At 38.0% G+C, this 15,965-nt stretch overlaps 1 protein-coding gene across 6 annotated transcripts in view; it reads left to right on the top strand.

Annotated features, from left to right (window-relative positions):
• Window positions 1–15,965, top strand: part of LOC105614728 (tubulin alpha-1C chain) — a 93,865-nt gene that overhangs the window by 695 nt on the left and 77,205 nt on the right. For 5 of the 6 annotated variants that reach the window (XM_042246767.1, XM_027967379.2, XM_042246765.1 and 2 more), the window contains exon 2: window positions 7,883–7,988. The exons of the other annotated variant lie outside the window; for it this stretch is intronic. The gene's annotated coding sequence lies outside the window, so the exon portion shown is untranslated. The remainder of the gene's footprint in view (window positions 1–7,882; window positions 7,989–15,965) is intronic. 6 annotated transcript variants of the gene reach the window in all.

The following is a 15,965-nucleotide window of genomic DNA, read 5'->3' as shown; positions in this document are numbered from 1 at the left end:
TAGAAAATTACTTTCAGCTTCTCCCTCAGAGTGTGCTAAACCCACATTTGGTGAAGATTCAGTATCTCTAGTGCTTTAAAAATAAAGTAGAAGAGAAGATGGGAATGATGCTTAAAATGGCTTGGGTAAATGTGTTTTGTTTTGTTTTGTTTTTTTAATTAAAAAATTATTCAATAACCATCCAAAATGGTTTCTCAGGTTCAAGTAATTTTTTTTCAGACCTTCTTTTGCCACCCTCTCCCTAAAAGCTAAACAAAAACACTAGATGAAAAGAACAATCAATCTATGGAAGCACACAAGTAGTTCTAACATGAAGATAATTCAGATCTAATGAACACACCATACTTACTCTACTGGAAATATTCCAGAAGTCTATGTTAATATATTTTATGTCGTGTATTGTTGCTTAAAATGATCATCTTTTCTAATATAGAATTGAGAAAATACAAGGAGAGAGAATTGAGTTTAGACGCTAGTACTACCTGTGCATGCAGTTATATTCTGCATTGTTCTCTCTTCTGGAAAGAGAAAATTACTGGGATACCACATTAGAAAGGAAGAGAGTTGTATAGTGTGAAAAAGAAGACTATTTTGTAATATTGTCTCCTTCCGTAGACAACTGTGTAGATGTCACCTCAATAACTGCATTTTTTTTTAATGTAAATCTTATGTGAATTCAGTAAATTCTCCTCCTCTAAGATTGGGCTTCAAACTGTGGGAATTGTAGCCAGCCTCATACAGCTGCTATTCAGTCAGAGACACTGGTGGTTGCTCAACTGCCTCTTGGGACAAAAGGCTTTGCTTAAGGAAGTGGAGTGCAGTAACATTCTTTTGCTACTCAGAAAGCTTCCATTATCAACAAGGATGTACAGTGCAGAATATGCCTCTGGACTGGGTACCATTTGACGTTGCTAATGAAATTTCAGAGGTAAAGAGGTTTGCTGTGGCCCCTGAAGTTGAAAATATGCATTTTGGCAGATAATTTTTCCTTTTGGCTTTTAGCAAGAGATTTTCAGGGTCGGCAGCACCATTTATAGTGCTCTGCAGAATCCATTCATTCCTGCTGGGCTGGCAGGCAGTGCTTGGGCGTGGGAGGGAGGGACTTGAGACAGCTGCTGCAGGTTGTGCTGTGACAGTGGCAGCCATGGATTTTTCTAGCCTGCCAGCCCCAGCTCTGCTTTACTTGTTCAAATTTGCTGCAGTAGTGTTCTCTAGGAAAAAACAAGCCCTGACACAAGTAATTCTACCTATTTCTTGCGTATTTTATAGGAAAAATAGTCTCTATTATCTTATCTTTATACATCCCTTTTGCAAATAGAAGTATATTTCAGTAAAGAGACAGAGGATTAAGGATGACTTGGAGCTTTTTTTTCCTCAATCCAGAGATACACTTAACGAAAATAGGAATTAAATGTCATAGGGAAGTATAAGGATTAATAAGTAGCTCATTGAAAATACTTCTTTCAAAAATTTAATAGTGAAATAAATCACACACTTTTGGATCATGATACAGTATAAAAATCTCCTTTTTTGGAATGAGAGACACCATTTTGAATTTGATTATCTTTATAATATGAAAGAAATATGTCATTTCCCCAACAGCCTCCATTCTTTATGCAATTTACAGAGGATTCAATAAGAGAGGGGCGGGTTCATGCAATTGATTCTTTGTAATTCTATCTCAGAAACATTCATGAAATGCAGCTTTTTTCCCCCCTCCTCTTGGCCATAAGTAACAGTAAGATCTAGGTCAGAAATCAAATATATGAATACCGTTAATCTTAAATATATAAATGGAAAAGGAGGGGAAATAATAATCTATTATTTTTGTTCCTCATTATCTGGCTTAATAGCATGCAAACTATGGGAAACAAAAAACATTTTTTTACTAGATCATTTTTTATATTTACTGTCAACTTTAACTTACATCAGCATGCATGTATAAATATTCTACTAATGTATTATTTCTCGTCGACAGTAAAATTAGCATAAAACATTTTTCTTTCATAGTATTTTTGGAATTTAAATTATTTATTGGATGGTCTGTATCTCTCCTCCATTACAATGTGAATCTGAGTCCTTGACAAATTGCCTAGCATATGGTAGTCATTATATACATGTTTGTTGAATTAAATGAATGATTTCTTTCTGTGCATATTTTCATTAACTTTTCATGGTTAGTAGTTTAGAGGTATTTAATAAAGCATTTTCCTTTTTTATTTAATAAGCATTTACTTGCTGTCTACAATAAGCCTTGGACCATCCTATATAGCTTAGAGAATCCAAAGGTAGTAGAAAGGTCTCTTTTCTCTAGATTCTTCCAATTAAAGAAATAAAACAAGTACATGTATATAAGTTTGAGAATGGCATGTGTTTCTGTGTGTGTATGGGGAGGAGCCTTGTAGAATCCATTGAATGGCCCCAAATATCATAACTTCTGTAGGAAACAAGGGAGTTATTTATCACTTCTTTTTCCTACTTTTTTTTTTTTCTTTTCTACTTCTCACCTCCCATTTAACCCGAAATACATTTCAGTCTGGATTCTGCTCCCACCACTCCCTGAAACCAAATGCCCTCTCTGTTGCTAAATCCACTGGGCACTTTTGGGTTCTTGTTGACCTGTGATAAGCTTTCTCACAGTTGACTGTTATCTTTTCTTGAGACACTTTGTGTGCCTTTGGCTTCAAAATTCTCTTATTTTCTGGGTTTCCCTCCTACATTTTTTTGTTTCTTCTCAGTTTCTGATTCTTCTTCTTTTAGTCTTTAAATATTGGAGCTCCTCAAGGTTTAGTCCTAGACTTTTTCCTCATTTTATACTGTGGATCCTACTCTGGTGGATGGTAAGTGCGTTCATTCCCACGATTGCAGATCCTTTCTGCGTGCTGATGACTTCTTGACATCTCCATTTAGATCCAGATCTTATAGTAAACTTCCAGTCTCTAGCTAGGTTTCTCACATATGTACCGAATTGAACTAGTTCAGTTCAGTTCAGTCACTCAGTCGTGTCCAACTCTTTGCAACCCCATGAATCACAGCACACCAGGCCTCCCTGTCCATCATCAACTCCCGGAGTTCACTCAAACTCATGTCCATCTAGTCGGTGATGCCATCTAGCCATCTCATCCTCTGTTACCCTCTTCTCCTCCTGCCTCCAATCCCTCCCATAGAATAAGTTAAATCCTGGTAAGTCTATCTCCTAGATATCTCTCAAATATTATTATTTTCTCTGCATCTCTATTGCCGCCACTCTAATAAGTATATCATCTCTTGCCCAGACAACCTCAGTGCACTTCTAGATCTCCTCTACCTTCACTCCTACTACTGTCTAGTTCAATCTCCACACAACAGCTGGAGTGGTCTTATTGTGATACATATCACTGATAATGTCACATGTACAGTTGTAGTCTGTTAACATACTACAACTATGTATGTTAACAGTACAAACTCATGAGTTCATAAAGATATCCCTACAGAACAAAAGAAAAATTAAAAAAGATAAAAGTGAACTAAAAATAATGTTATCTTTGCACCATTGGAGATAACAAGGGCACCAACTCCATTCTCTATATATTGGCATATAGTAAAGAATTGAGCATTTGTCTTGCATTGCCTGTATTTCAAGGTAACCAGATGATCCTCGTTAACTTGAGAAAATCATTCTTTATAGAGTAATGCCAGCTTGTAAATATAGAAGTAATAATAGAGTTAGAATAATCACCCTTTACATCCTCTAGCAAAATAATTTGTTCAGGAAAAGAGTATCAGTGGATGAAAAATAAAATATTGATGGGGAATGTATTAATAGAAGCATAGGCTGTTGCCATCTGAACTCCTTAGTCAATCACAGCATTACTAACAGTGAGACAGTCACACCTCTTGAACCTAAGATGTGATCCCATAGGAAGTACACAGCATCACTGGGGAAGCGATCTATCAGAAGCAATTGTGCTGAATCTAAGCCTTTAGAGCCCACTTCCATTTATAGGAAATAAAGGAGCTAGAGGAACAAGTCACTTGATAACTCAAGAAGGAAAACATAGACAACTGGAGAGTGTAGGACATTCTACAGGACAAATTATCTTGTTTTGGCAACAAATCAATGGTGGAATGGGTGGAAAAGGTGGGAAAGGGGGACAGCTCTAGATTAGAAGAGTTTTTGGAGACTAACTACTAAATATAACAACAAATGTTGTTTGGATCCTGATTCAAATAAACCAAATGTAAAACATGATGGAGATAACCAGGGAAATTTGAATATGGGCTAGTTATTATATAATAGCAACAAATTATTATTAATTTTATTAAGTGTGATAATGGTAGTATGATTATGCAAGAAATTTTCTATAACTTTTAGAGATGCATGCAGAAGAGTAGTAGGTTAAATAAATAAGGTCTAAGATTTGCTTTAAAATACTTCAGCAAAGAAAAAGGGAAAACATGATAGATAAGAGATTGTAGCAAAAATCTTGATAGTTACTGAATTTTAGTAAGGGGTAAAAGGAGTTCATTATATTTTTCTGTACTTTTGCATATGTTTGAAAATTTCTTAAAGGATTTCTAAAGAGTATATAGAAAGAGGAAACTGTGGATGCTCTAAACAAATTTTATCTGTAGAATTTATTCTGTACTGCCTTGAATGGAAAATTACAGAAATTTCAGAGAGGAAAAAGTCTTTATATTATGATCTATGGTTTATCATGGAAACTTGTTTTTGGAATAGTGGCTTTTAACTGAATGGGATAGTAGTAGAGTGAGTACTTAAATAATATTTAAGGAAAATAATATTAGCAAAGACATAATAATATGATGATATGGTACCTATATAAGGGAAGGCAAAGAAATTTACTTGATTAGGGCATGCAAGAGAATTGTGGGTAATGTGTTATATAGGGAGAGTGGAGCTAGTTAATGAAGCATTTTGAACCCCAGTCTGAAGAAGGAGTTTGGGTTGAGTTCACACACATGGACCATGTGAAGCTGTTGTATTCTCATAGAAAGGAATGAAGGGAAGAGAACAACATTTCTGTAAAATTAATCTGACAGGTTAGTGGAGTAGGGAAAGAGATTGCAGATAAGTGGACCAATAACAAGGTTATTGTAATAATCTAAGCAGAACGTGTCGAACCATTGTAATCATCATGGGAATGGGTAGAAAGGAATAATAGAAGCGACCACCCAAAGGATGAATCCCCGTGGCGATTGAGGACATGAGGTAGAAAGGAAAGAGTCAACATTAACCCTTGAAGTTTTCAACTTGGAGAAGTGAGAGAATGAAATGCTAGTTGTGCTCTTTACAGAAACGGGGAAGTTGAAAAGGAATGCCTAAGTATGAAATGCGTTTGTGTGTTTATAAAATATTTATCTATTTTATTTCGGTTGAGCCAAGTCTTAGTTGTGTAATGCAGGATCTTGTAGTTGCAGCATGTGGGATCTAGTTCCCTGAGCAGGGATCAAACCTGGGTCCTCTGCTTTGGGAGCACAGAGTCTTAGCCTCTGGACCACTGGGGACGTCGCTGTATATGTGTTTTGAGGAGGGTGTTGAGGGTGCGTGTGTTCTCAGTCACTTCAGGTGTGTCTGACTCTTTGCGACCCCGTGGACTGTAGACTGCCAGACTCCTCTGTCAGTGGGATTTTCCAGGCAAGAATACTGGAATGGGTTGCTATGCCCTCCTCTAGGGGATCTGCCTGACCCAGGGATTGAACCCGCCTCTCCTGAGTCTTCTGTATTGCAAGTGGATTCTTTACGGCTGAGTCACTGGGGAAGCCCATTGAGGGCAGGACCCATCAGTCAATGTGATCTTACAAGTTGAATGTTACCCTGTTTGAGGTGGTAGGTGAATCAAGTGGAGAAGTCATAGAGGCCACAGGGAATCTGCAGTTGACACGGCTCAGAGAAAGGTCAGTATTAGAGGGGTGACAGTGTATATTTGGAACCTAATGACAACAGTATTATGTGCCAGCAGTATGGTATAAGAGTAGAATTCTCCAAGTGTAACCCAGAATTTCAAGTTATGCTGCTAAACAGGCAACACAATTCAGGTATAGTTATGTTCACCAGGTGAAAAGACTTCCTTTTTTATTCTTTGATTTGAGAACTTTTTATTGAAGAATAACATACATACATAAATTTTCATCATGTCCGAGTCTTTGCAACCCCATGGTCTGTCCATGGAATTCTCCAGGCAAGAATACTGCAGTAGGTTGCCATTCCCTTCTCCAGGGGATCTTCCCAACTTGAGGACTGAACACGGGTCTTCTGCATTGCAGGCAGATTCTTTACATTGTTCTCATTTCTATGTAATACCCCATTGTATGATTATACCATAATTTACTTCTATTATACCATAATTTACATCTATTTCCCAATGTCGATGGATATCTGCTTAGTTTCCAATTTTTTTGCTAATACAAATGGCATTGCTATTAGCATTCTCGTACACGTGTTTGGGTGAATATATTTACAAATTTCTGCTGCTGTATACCTAGGAATGGAATTGTAGGGTGATAATATATGTTCACTTTAGTAGAAAAACGCTAATTTTTCCGGAGTGGTTGTGATTATGTACATTCCCACCAGCGGTATGGGAGAGTTATTCCTCATCCTCTTTCACTGTAGCCATTCAGTGAGAGTTTATCATGTATCTATCACATAATGGATTGGAAGCATTTCAGATGAAAGACAAGGAGACTAATTTGTAGCTCATACCATAAAGAATCTGCCTGCAATGCAGGAGATCCCAGTTTGATTCCTTGGTTGGGAAGATCACCTGGAGAAGGGTATGGCAACCCACTCCTCTATTCTTGCCTGGAGAATCCCATGGACAGAGGAGCCTGGTGGCCTGCAGCCCATGGGGTCACAAAGAGTTGGACATGACTGAGCAACTAACGCTTTCGCTTGGAATCATCCAGGCTTTAGGATGAAAGCCATGGGGATAGAAGGAACGATCTGCATTGCAAGAAAAGTGATACACGTGGGGGGTATTTTGGAGGTTGACTTACCAGATTTGGGAATAGACTTAATAAATTAAAGACAGTAAAGGACTTTGAGAGAAAGAAGTGTCAGAAAAGGAAACACTGATGCAGTGGCCAAGAAGGAGGAGAAAAAGCTGAAGACATTGATGTTACAGAGAGAAAGGAAGGACCACATCAGGATAGAGTGCTGAGTAGCATCAAATACTGGATTTGGCTACCAGGAAATGAGAATGTAGTAAGGGCTTGAAACAAAAGACAAAACGTGCTTTCTGGCCAGAGTTCAAGGTCCTGAGGATGGAAACTATGTTGAGTGCTGTGAGAGAGGTCAGTGCAGGAGCTTTCAGACACAAAGCAGTGTGTCACATTTCCCCACTTCATCCTGCTGTGGTGTGCCCTGTCTCTCACGCCAGGTCATCACTGCCTCTGCATCCTTTGTGAAATGAAAATACCTGTCACCTCATGCTGCCTCCCTCATGCAGGTTAAAAAGAATTTGTTTTTCTATTTCTTTATTATTTTTGGCTGTGCTGAATCTTCATTGTGGTGTGTGGAGTTCTCATTGCGGTGGTTTCCTTGTTGCAGAGCACGGGCTCTAGATGCTCAGGCTTCAGTAGCTGTGATACATTTGCTCAGTAGTTGTGGCACATGGGCTTAGTTGCCCTACGACACGTGGGATCTTCCCAGACCAAGGACAGAACCCATGTCCCTTGAATTGGCAGGCAGATTCTTAAACTAAACTACTGGACCATCAGGGAAGTCTCCCTCAGGCAAATTTGATTGTAAATGGATAAATTCAAACAAGTAAATTTCCCTTAAATTCTACAACAAAAACATACCTCAAATTTTAATTGAAGCAAGGAGATGAACATGATTATGCTGACATGTTGAATTTACATTTATCTTTATTTTCAGGTTCAGCGCTGATCAATATATTGAGTGAATTGACTGTTACTAAGTATGGCCTTTAAGGAATATCTACTGCATCCCCCTTGGCCAGATCTTAACGTTAAAAGTTTTGGTAAGAATATGACCCCACATCTGAATTCAGAATTTTATTTAAAGCTTAACATTCACCTTTTCAACCTCTTGTCAACAAATGCACTATTACTAAATAATAGTTTTTTTCTGGATAACAATGGTAAGAATTATCTGTGGTGATTCTGGTAACTGAGTTTCATCTATTTTGGGGAGGACTTTTGTGTGTATAGCAGAGATAAATAAATATTGATGAATTTCTATTCCAGAAGTAAGACTTGTAACATAATAACATAATAAGTACATGTACTCTAAATATGAAAAATATATGCAATGCTTTGAGGTCACTCACTGATGTTCAGTTATTTACTGAACCACTCTTTTAAATATAATATTTATGTACTGAGATACAAATTTTAATTTGTAATTTTGCTGTGGTACATTGAAGAGGTGGTTTCCCCACATCTTGTCAGATGAAATCTCACATTTGGAAAAAGGGACAAAACTTGGAAGGGGCTCAAAGGCATCCTGAGAAGAGAAGGAGAAGGAAGTATAAAAGACAGTGGATAATCTCAGTTTTCCATGAAACACAATTTATAATTTAGTTGCATTTCATTAACCCCAATTACATATGCTCACAAGAATGCACATTGAACTGCCTCAGTCCTGCCCCTCCTTTCACTCAAAGCAGATGGAAATTAGGTGGCAGACTGGGAACGTTGCCATGGTGTACTGGCTTCAGGGATTTAATAGCAATCAAAAGAAGCTCCAGGTCCCTTCCCCCAGTCATCCAAGTGTACGTTTCTCTTCCTCTCAAGTCCTTGTCTTAATTAACTCCATGTAATGGATAAATCAGGATGAGATTGATTTACTAGTGAGAAACATTTTTTACTGCCTCCATAAGTGTTTATAGATGCATTGATATTGTTAGAAGTAAAATACTGATGAATTATCACTGGTTCATTTTTATGTAGAGCTAGCCACACACAGAGTAAGAATTTATTTTTTAAGTGTTAAAGAATAAGTATTATTTTTAAGTAATATTTTTTAAGTATTGTAGAATATGCCCCCAACTTTGAGATTTATTTTTCTTATTTGTTTTTATCCCCCTGGATAACATGCAGGCATCTCAAATTCAATATATCTAAAGGAAATTAATTATTTTTCTCCATTATCCTTCTCAGTATTCTATACTCTCAGTTGTTCCATATTCTCAATATCAGTTCATTGTCACCATCCTTCCAGTTGATCAAATTAGTTTAAAATAATAATAACCTCATATAATATCTACTGTGTCAGGCTCTGTCCTTAGCACTTTATGTATGTTATTAACTGATTTAAGTTAATCCCAACTAATCACTAAATTCTGTCAATTATATTTCAAAATTGTCTTAATATTTGCAGAATGAAGAAATGACTAATTAAAAACTTGACCAATTTTATTAGCCAGAGGGCCCAGTTGAAAGGGAGGATGTGGCAGAATATTTAGGACTTGGTCTTTGAATTTTCCTCTTAAGCGTTACATGTATAAATCCAAGAGCGAGAACAGTAGAAGCTAACCCTTTGTAGCATATGGAAACCATCCACTGCATCAGTGTTTCCTGATGTTCTGAAGTAACTAGGGTGCTAGTTCCTGAACTGAAGAATCTGATGCAGTAGGTCTAATTCAATAAATAATAACCTCTTGTAATTAATAATTTACCATTTGAAACCAAAGAGTTTTAATGCTCTGCAGTAGTGTGATTCAGTTATTTCTAAATTTTGATAGCTCCTGGATAAATTGACAGAGAATTACTCTTCAGACAATTGTAATCCTGAAAAACACAATCCTCAATGATGTCCAGCTGAAAAAGGTTTTGGGAAACATTTCCCCATCTTCCTTTAGATTTAAAAATCGATTATACATGTGCAGAAGAGAGGAAAGGCTGCGTTTTTATTCATCTGCTCAGCCTAAAAGATCATTTCTCCATTCTCCTTAACACTGATTATGCATGTGTTGAAGAGAAAGGATTAGAAAATGCTGCAGGTTTAGGGTTTTTTTAATCTGCTTATAAGAACAGCAATCTTTTATTCTTGTATATAGATTATAAGATGTAGAGATATACTCAAAATATCATGGCCTTAAATAAGACCCTCCTCATGGTAAGAGTATCTCTGAATTTTGTGTATTTTAGTAAATGAGCCCAGGATTAATATTTTTAAATGATTTCAATATTTTTAGGTATGTAAGACAGACTTCACTCTCACCCTTCATGTTACTAAGCAACGTATTATACAGTTGCTAGGAGACAGGCTGGCAAGCTTTGGGGTAGTTCAGTTTTCCCTTATCACCTTGCAAACCACATGATTATACACTAGAGAGTTTTATAGCCTTAGAGAAAAGAAAGAAAAGTTAATGGCCCATGGGAAGGATGGAAAAAGAGATCAGGATGAAGGAACAGAATAAAGAAAACAGCAAGGTATTTGAGAAGAGTATGTGAACTTGGCTGAGGAAGGCTATTATGCAATTTCCTTGAATGAGTCATGAAAAAACCTTAAATTGCTCATATTCTTTGTCCTTCTATCTTTTCTAAAAACAAATGAGACAGTAAACTTGGAGAAGATCTTTCAAATATTATTCCTGAGTATTTTCAGAAGGGTGGATATCAATTGTAACTCTTACAGAAAAGACTGACAGTTACAAACACATTAAACAAGTCATACATTATTTAAAATTCCAAAGTCAGATATACAACAGTATTTCCTTCCATTTCTTCCTCAAAATAGTTAAAAAAAAAAAAAAAGGATGTTACTGAGAGGGAGATTATAGTATAAATGTTCTCAGACAAACTTAGAAACAAGATGGTCATCTAGGCTCCTGGGCAGTATATATTTCTGTACAGAATTAAACAAATCTAATGTAAAGAGGGGAAAGAAGAAGCTATTGTGCTCTACTTTGAGGACTCTGTTGTATCTGAAATAAGAAACCAGGCTCTAGGTTTCATTGTACGCATGTGAAAGGTTGAGTCTTTGTGTCTCTGTGGTATTTACTGTTGCTGGCAACCAGGAAGCTCCCTAGCGATTGTTGCTAGGTCCTCAGTGCCTCTGTTTGCCTGAAACCTCAATCAATGCCAAAAAGACCAGAGATAGAAATCATTGCACAGATTCCAGTGCCTGTTGTCCCCAATGATCCTGCTGCAAACAGTCCATCTTGTGTTCAGTGAAAATCAGTATAAAATGGAGACCTCACACAAAGAATTCATCCTCAGCTTCCTCTTCATGACTGCTAGTGCTCTGCTCTCGGTGCAGAGCACTAAAGCACACTGGAGGATGGTTTAATTAAAATAAGTTTATATTCTGGTGTCACCAGCTTTGACTAAATATGCAATGAAGAGACTGAGACAGGGAATGCAGACAAGAATGATTTTGATAGATTTAGATGACTTCCTGCTCTGAGGTGGGATGGTCCCTTTAATGTTTGCTGACAGCATGACACCGTAGTGCCCACAGAAGCCGTGGTACAAATGATGGCACCATTCTAAATTGAAATCTGGAAGATTCTGACAAAGATCCATGCCAGCTATATTCAGTATCTTGTAAGAATATGTGTGTGTGTGTGTGTGTGTGTATCTGAATCACTTTGCTGTACACCTGAAACATTGTAAATCAACTATGCTTTAATTAAAACAAAAAAAAAGATCCATGTCAGCATCATCCCCAGAATAACTGACATCTTCTCTTGAAATTAACCATCAGCTCTTAGATGAACCTCACAGTCAGTAATACATCCGACTTGCTCAAGGCATCCTATACAGATGCAGGCTTTAAATTTTCTTTTCCGTCCAACTCCTGCCCAGTTATAGACAGTTTTAGCTCTGAATTTACCTGGAAACAGTTATAAATCTGGGGTGAGATTTATTATGATGCTAAGACATAGTATCTACTTAAATAGTATAGTATAGTATCTACTACATCAGGCATCTAGCCTCCAAAAGTAGGACTGAGATTTATTTATTATTGTTATTAGTGCTAATTTTTGAGCACCTAATCAAAGCTAAGTACTTTATATGTATTATCTAACTTAATCCTTAAAGTAATTCTAGGAGGTAGGTACAGTTATATTCCCTTTTTTCCTCAATTGAGGAAATTGAAGTCTAGAAAAGTTAAATAATATGTTCAAGGTCTCTCACAGCTAATAAATAGCAAAATGATAATTCACACCGGGACCTATTCTGCTCCAGTGTTTGGCTCTGATTTGCTGTTCTATGTTTTCATTTAATAGCAAATGCTTTTTTTATGGGAATAGATTGTGGTGGTTCAGTTGATAAAGAATTTACCTGCAATGCGGTCAACCTGGGTTTGATCTCTGGGTTGGAAAGATCCTCTGGAGAAGGGCATGGCAACCCACTCCAGTATTCTGGCCTGGAGAATCCCATGGACAGAGGAGCCTGGTGGGCTGCAGTCCATGGGGTCACAAAGAGTTGGACATGACTGAGCAACTAAGCACAGCACAGCACATCATTGTGTCAGGGCGAAGGATGTAGGCTCTGGAATTCTTCTATCCCCTAGTAGGGCAGTTGAAACTCGAATGTCTGCTCCCTCTCTGATTGGCTTTGTCATAATGGCTCTTCCAGGACAGTCCTCCAGAACCCTGAACTTCTCCATCCTTGCGTTTCCCCAAATCTAGGTTATTCAATATATAATAACACCTAGTGGGATCTTTAGATGGATGGTTCAGATTGAGCTCTGCAGTCCTAGTCCAGTCAAGCTGGCAGTTCTTTTTCAGTGTGAGGCAGACTTGCCCCTACAGCCTTCCTGCATTCATCTGATCGCCTATTCTCATTTCCTTATCTAATAAGAACAGGAGATCATTTTTAGGGGCTGTTTGGTCTGAATTCTGATTTAGAAAAGAAAACTTTTCAAAAGAACAATCTGGAGAGCTGTAACATTTTACATTATTCAAAGAGTGGTTCAGTGTCTTGGAGTCGCATTGTCTCAAAATCTTCATTCCAGAATAAATCTTTCCTTTCTCTTTGCAGGACCAAGGAGTCCATTGATTTGATACTTCAAAACAAAGAAACATTTGACGGTTAAAAAATATTTTATCTAAAAAACCTTTCATTCTTCCATACACAAAAAGACATGAAACAGTTACATGCAGGTGGTGGTGTCTTCTTGTAAAGGCTCATGAGGACTGACGGTATACACCTGTTCCCACAGTTCTGCATTTTTAGTAATTCACATTGGTAGCTTGAAATTGGTCATAAGGGAAGTACTTATACCATGGTAATTGGCTAGCACTACAAATCAGGGCTTTTTTCCCACTCTGAGAGCTAGTTGTTAAACATTTACTAGAAAACCACTAAGAGAGAAGTTCTCAAAGAGCAGTGCATCAGCTGTTTAACTTCAGTGAAACCTAGCAATCCTTGTGTTACTGGCATTATGTTGCTGGACTTCCCCTATATTGTATAAATGAAGGAAGTCCTCAGCTCAGTGATGTGCACAGTACAGGTTTTAAATGAGGGCATACAGCTTGTGCCCTTCGATCACAATACTTGGCAGAGGAAATTCCATGGCAGTCCAATGGTTAGGACTCCCGCTTTCACCGCCATGGCTGAGTTCAGTCCCTGACTGGGGAACTAAGATCCCACAAGCTGTGCAGTGTGGCCAAAAAAAGAAAAGGGCTTCCCTGGTGGTCCTGTGGTTAGAAATCCACCTGCCAATGCAAGGGACGCAGATTCAGTCTCTGCTCTGGGAAGATTCTGAGATGATTGCCCAAAGAGTCTTTATTGAAATCTATAAATGACAGGCCTAGTCTATAGATGATTGGCCTATGTGTGAGAAGCCTCTGACCTGACTTAAAATGGTACGTGTTAGAAACATAGAATTTTAAAATCCTGATTTCCATTACTAAATGATGTGAGAATATTTATAATAATGGCTGCTGCTGCTAAGTCGCTTCAGTCGTGTCTGACTCTGTGCGACCCCATAGACAGCAGCCCATCAGGCTCCCCTGTCCCTGGGACTCTCCCGGCAGGAACACTGGAGTGGGTTGCCATTTCCTTCTCCAATGCATGAAAGTGTAAAGTGAAAGTGAAGTCGTTCAGTCGTGTCTGATTCTTCGTGACCCCATGGACTACAGCCTACCAGGCTCCTCCGTCCATGGGATTTTCCAGGCAAGAGTACTGGAGTGGGGTGCCATCTCCTTCTCTGATAATAATGGCTAACATTTCTTAATTTATTACTCTGTGCCAGATTCTGTTCTAGATGCTTTTTGTGCTTTTTGTATTAACTCATTTATTCCTCTTTATAACTCTCACAGAGAGGTAGTATAAATATGCTTGCCCATTTTACAGATGACTGAACTGAGACACAAAATATTTGTAAGTTGCTGAAAGTCACCAAGTAAATATTAGAGCCAGAGTTCAAACCCAAGAAGCCTGAGTTCTAGTCCTTTATAGGCCTTCTGGTATGTTTTTCATGTTAGTTATAGATCAAGATTAACATTTAGGTTGAAAAGAACGTATAGAATACACTAGTTCAGTGTTTTCAACCTTTGACCATCAATCCATTGTAAAAAACACATTTTGCATTCATATTATATATCCAAAACAGAATAATATGCTTGCTATGCATAATATCATCTAGTATTTTCTACCTAAAATTGTAATCTACTTCACTTTTTGAATGCTGGTCGCGATTCACAAAATTGACGTCTTGACTTAGTAACAAACAGTAAACCTACTCTTTGAAATTCACTGCACCAGAACTTTGTATATGTGGCTCCATGCCATGGCTCAGTTCGCTACTGGTATCTTATTTTAAAATGGAATTTACAGTACTCTCATTCCCTTTCCAGTTACCCTATGGTCTAGTATTAATAGCAAATAATCAAAGATGAACACATGATTTTAAAAGATCCAAGAGGTAATAAAATCTAAATGAGGCTGATGGCAGTGAAAGTGGAGAGGAAGAATCTGACATGAGAGATTTAGAGGCAGATTTTCAGGATTTGAAAACGGATAGGACTTGAGTGTCCCCTCCCCAGATAATACAACGTCCTAAGTGTGTCATAATGTCCTCAGTGTTCTGGCTGGGCAGAGAGATGAGGTAATAGCCTGACTCAGTGGCCCATCAAGTCTCCAGGCAAGTAGAGCTTAGGAAGTCACATTCTATAGCTGGATTGCTAAATCCAAATGGGCAAAACAAGAGGGGAGGCAAGACGTGAGGGAAACAAGATGGAGACCCAGAAGAACCCCTACCAGCAGAAATTCTCATTATCTGAGATGACAACAGAAAAGTGAATCTTGAGGGAAAAGCAGGCAGATGATTCCTATCTGTGGTCTGAGTGCTCCCTGAGAGTTTAGGGAAAGGAGAGGGTGGTGGTAGGCACACTATGTGCTGGACACTATCCGGGATGTAAAGAGTAATGCATGGTTTCACTTCTTCAGGGGTGCAGCATCTTATAAAGGAGCATCATTAAGGAAAAGCTTTTACTTTTTCACCACCCTACAATGCCAGGAATGATGACTTTGTGTAGTGCCTTGTAGAGAGCTTTCACGTGTTACCTCATTGAATCCATTCAACAACCTTGTGAGATAGATATTCTTACTATATACATATATTCATTTTATACACATAGGAAGGCAGAAACTTAGGTCTTGAGCTTAAGTATATCTAAATTTAAGTTTCATTTTCTTTCCATTAATTCAGAACTGTTTATCAACAATAAATTATAATCATTAAATGAAACTTACCTGATAAACTTTCTTACCATAGAATATGTGTTGGGAAGAGAGCATGGTTGCTGGAAGATTCTATGATTAAAAAGAAATGTCTGGGATTTCCCTGGTGGTCCAGTGGCTGAGACTCTGCCCTCCCAATGCAGGGGGCCCAGGTTTGATCTGTGGTAGGGGAACTTGATCCCACATGCTGCAACTAAAGATCCCACATTCTGCAGCTAAGGCCCAGTGCAGCCAAATAAATAAATATTAAAAAAAAAATCTAATACTACATCACACACATTAGGATGGCTATAATA

The sequence above is a fragment of the Ovis aries genome, chromosome 3 (assembly GCF_016772045.2).
Source record: "Ovis aries strain OAR_USU_Benz2616 breed Rambouillet chromosome 3, ARS-UI_Ramb_v3.0, whole genome shotgun sequence".
Taxonomy (NCBI): Eukaryota; Metazoa; Chordata; class Mammalia; order Artiodactyla; family Bovidae; genus Ovis; species Ovis aries.
Note: the sequence above shows the minus strand (reverse complement) of the source record. Positions and strands in the feature narration are given on the sequence as shown.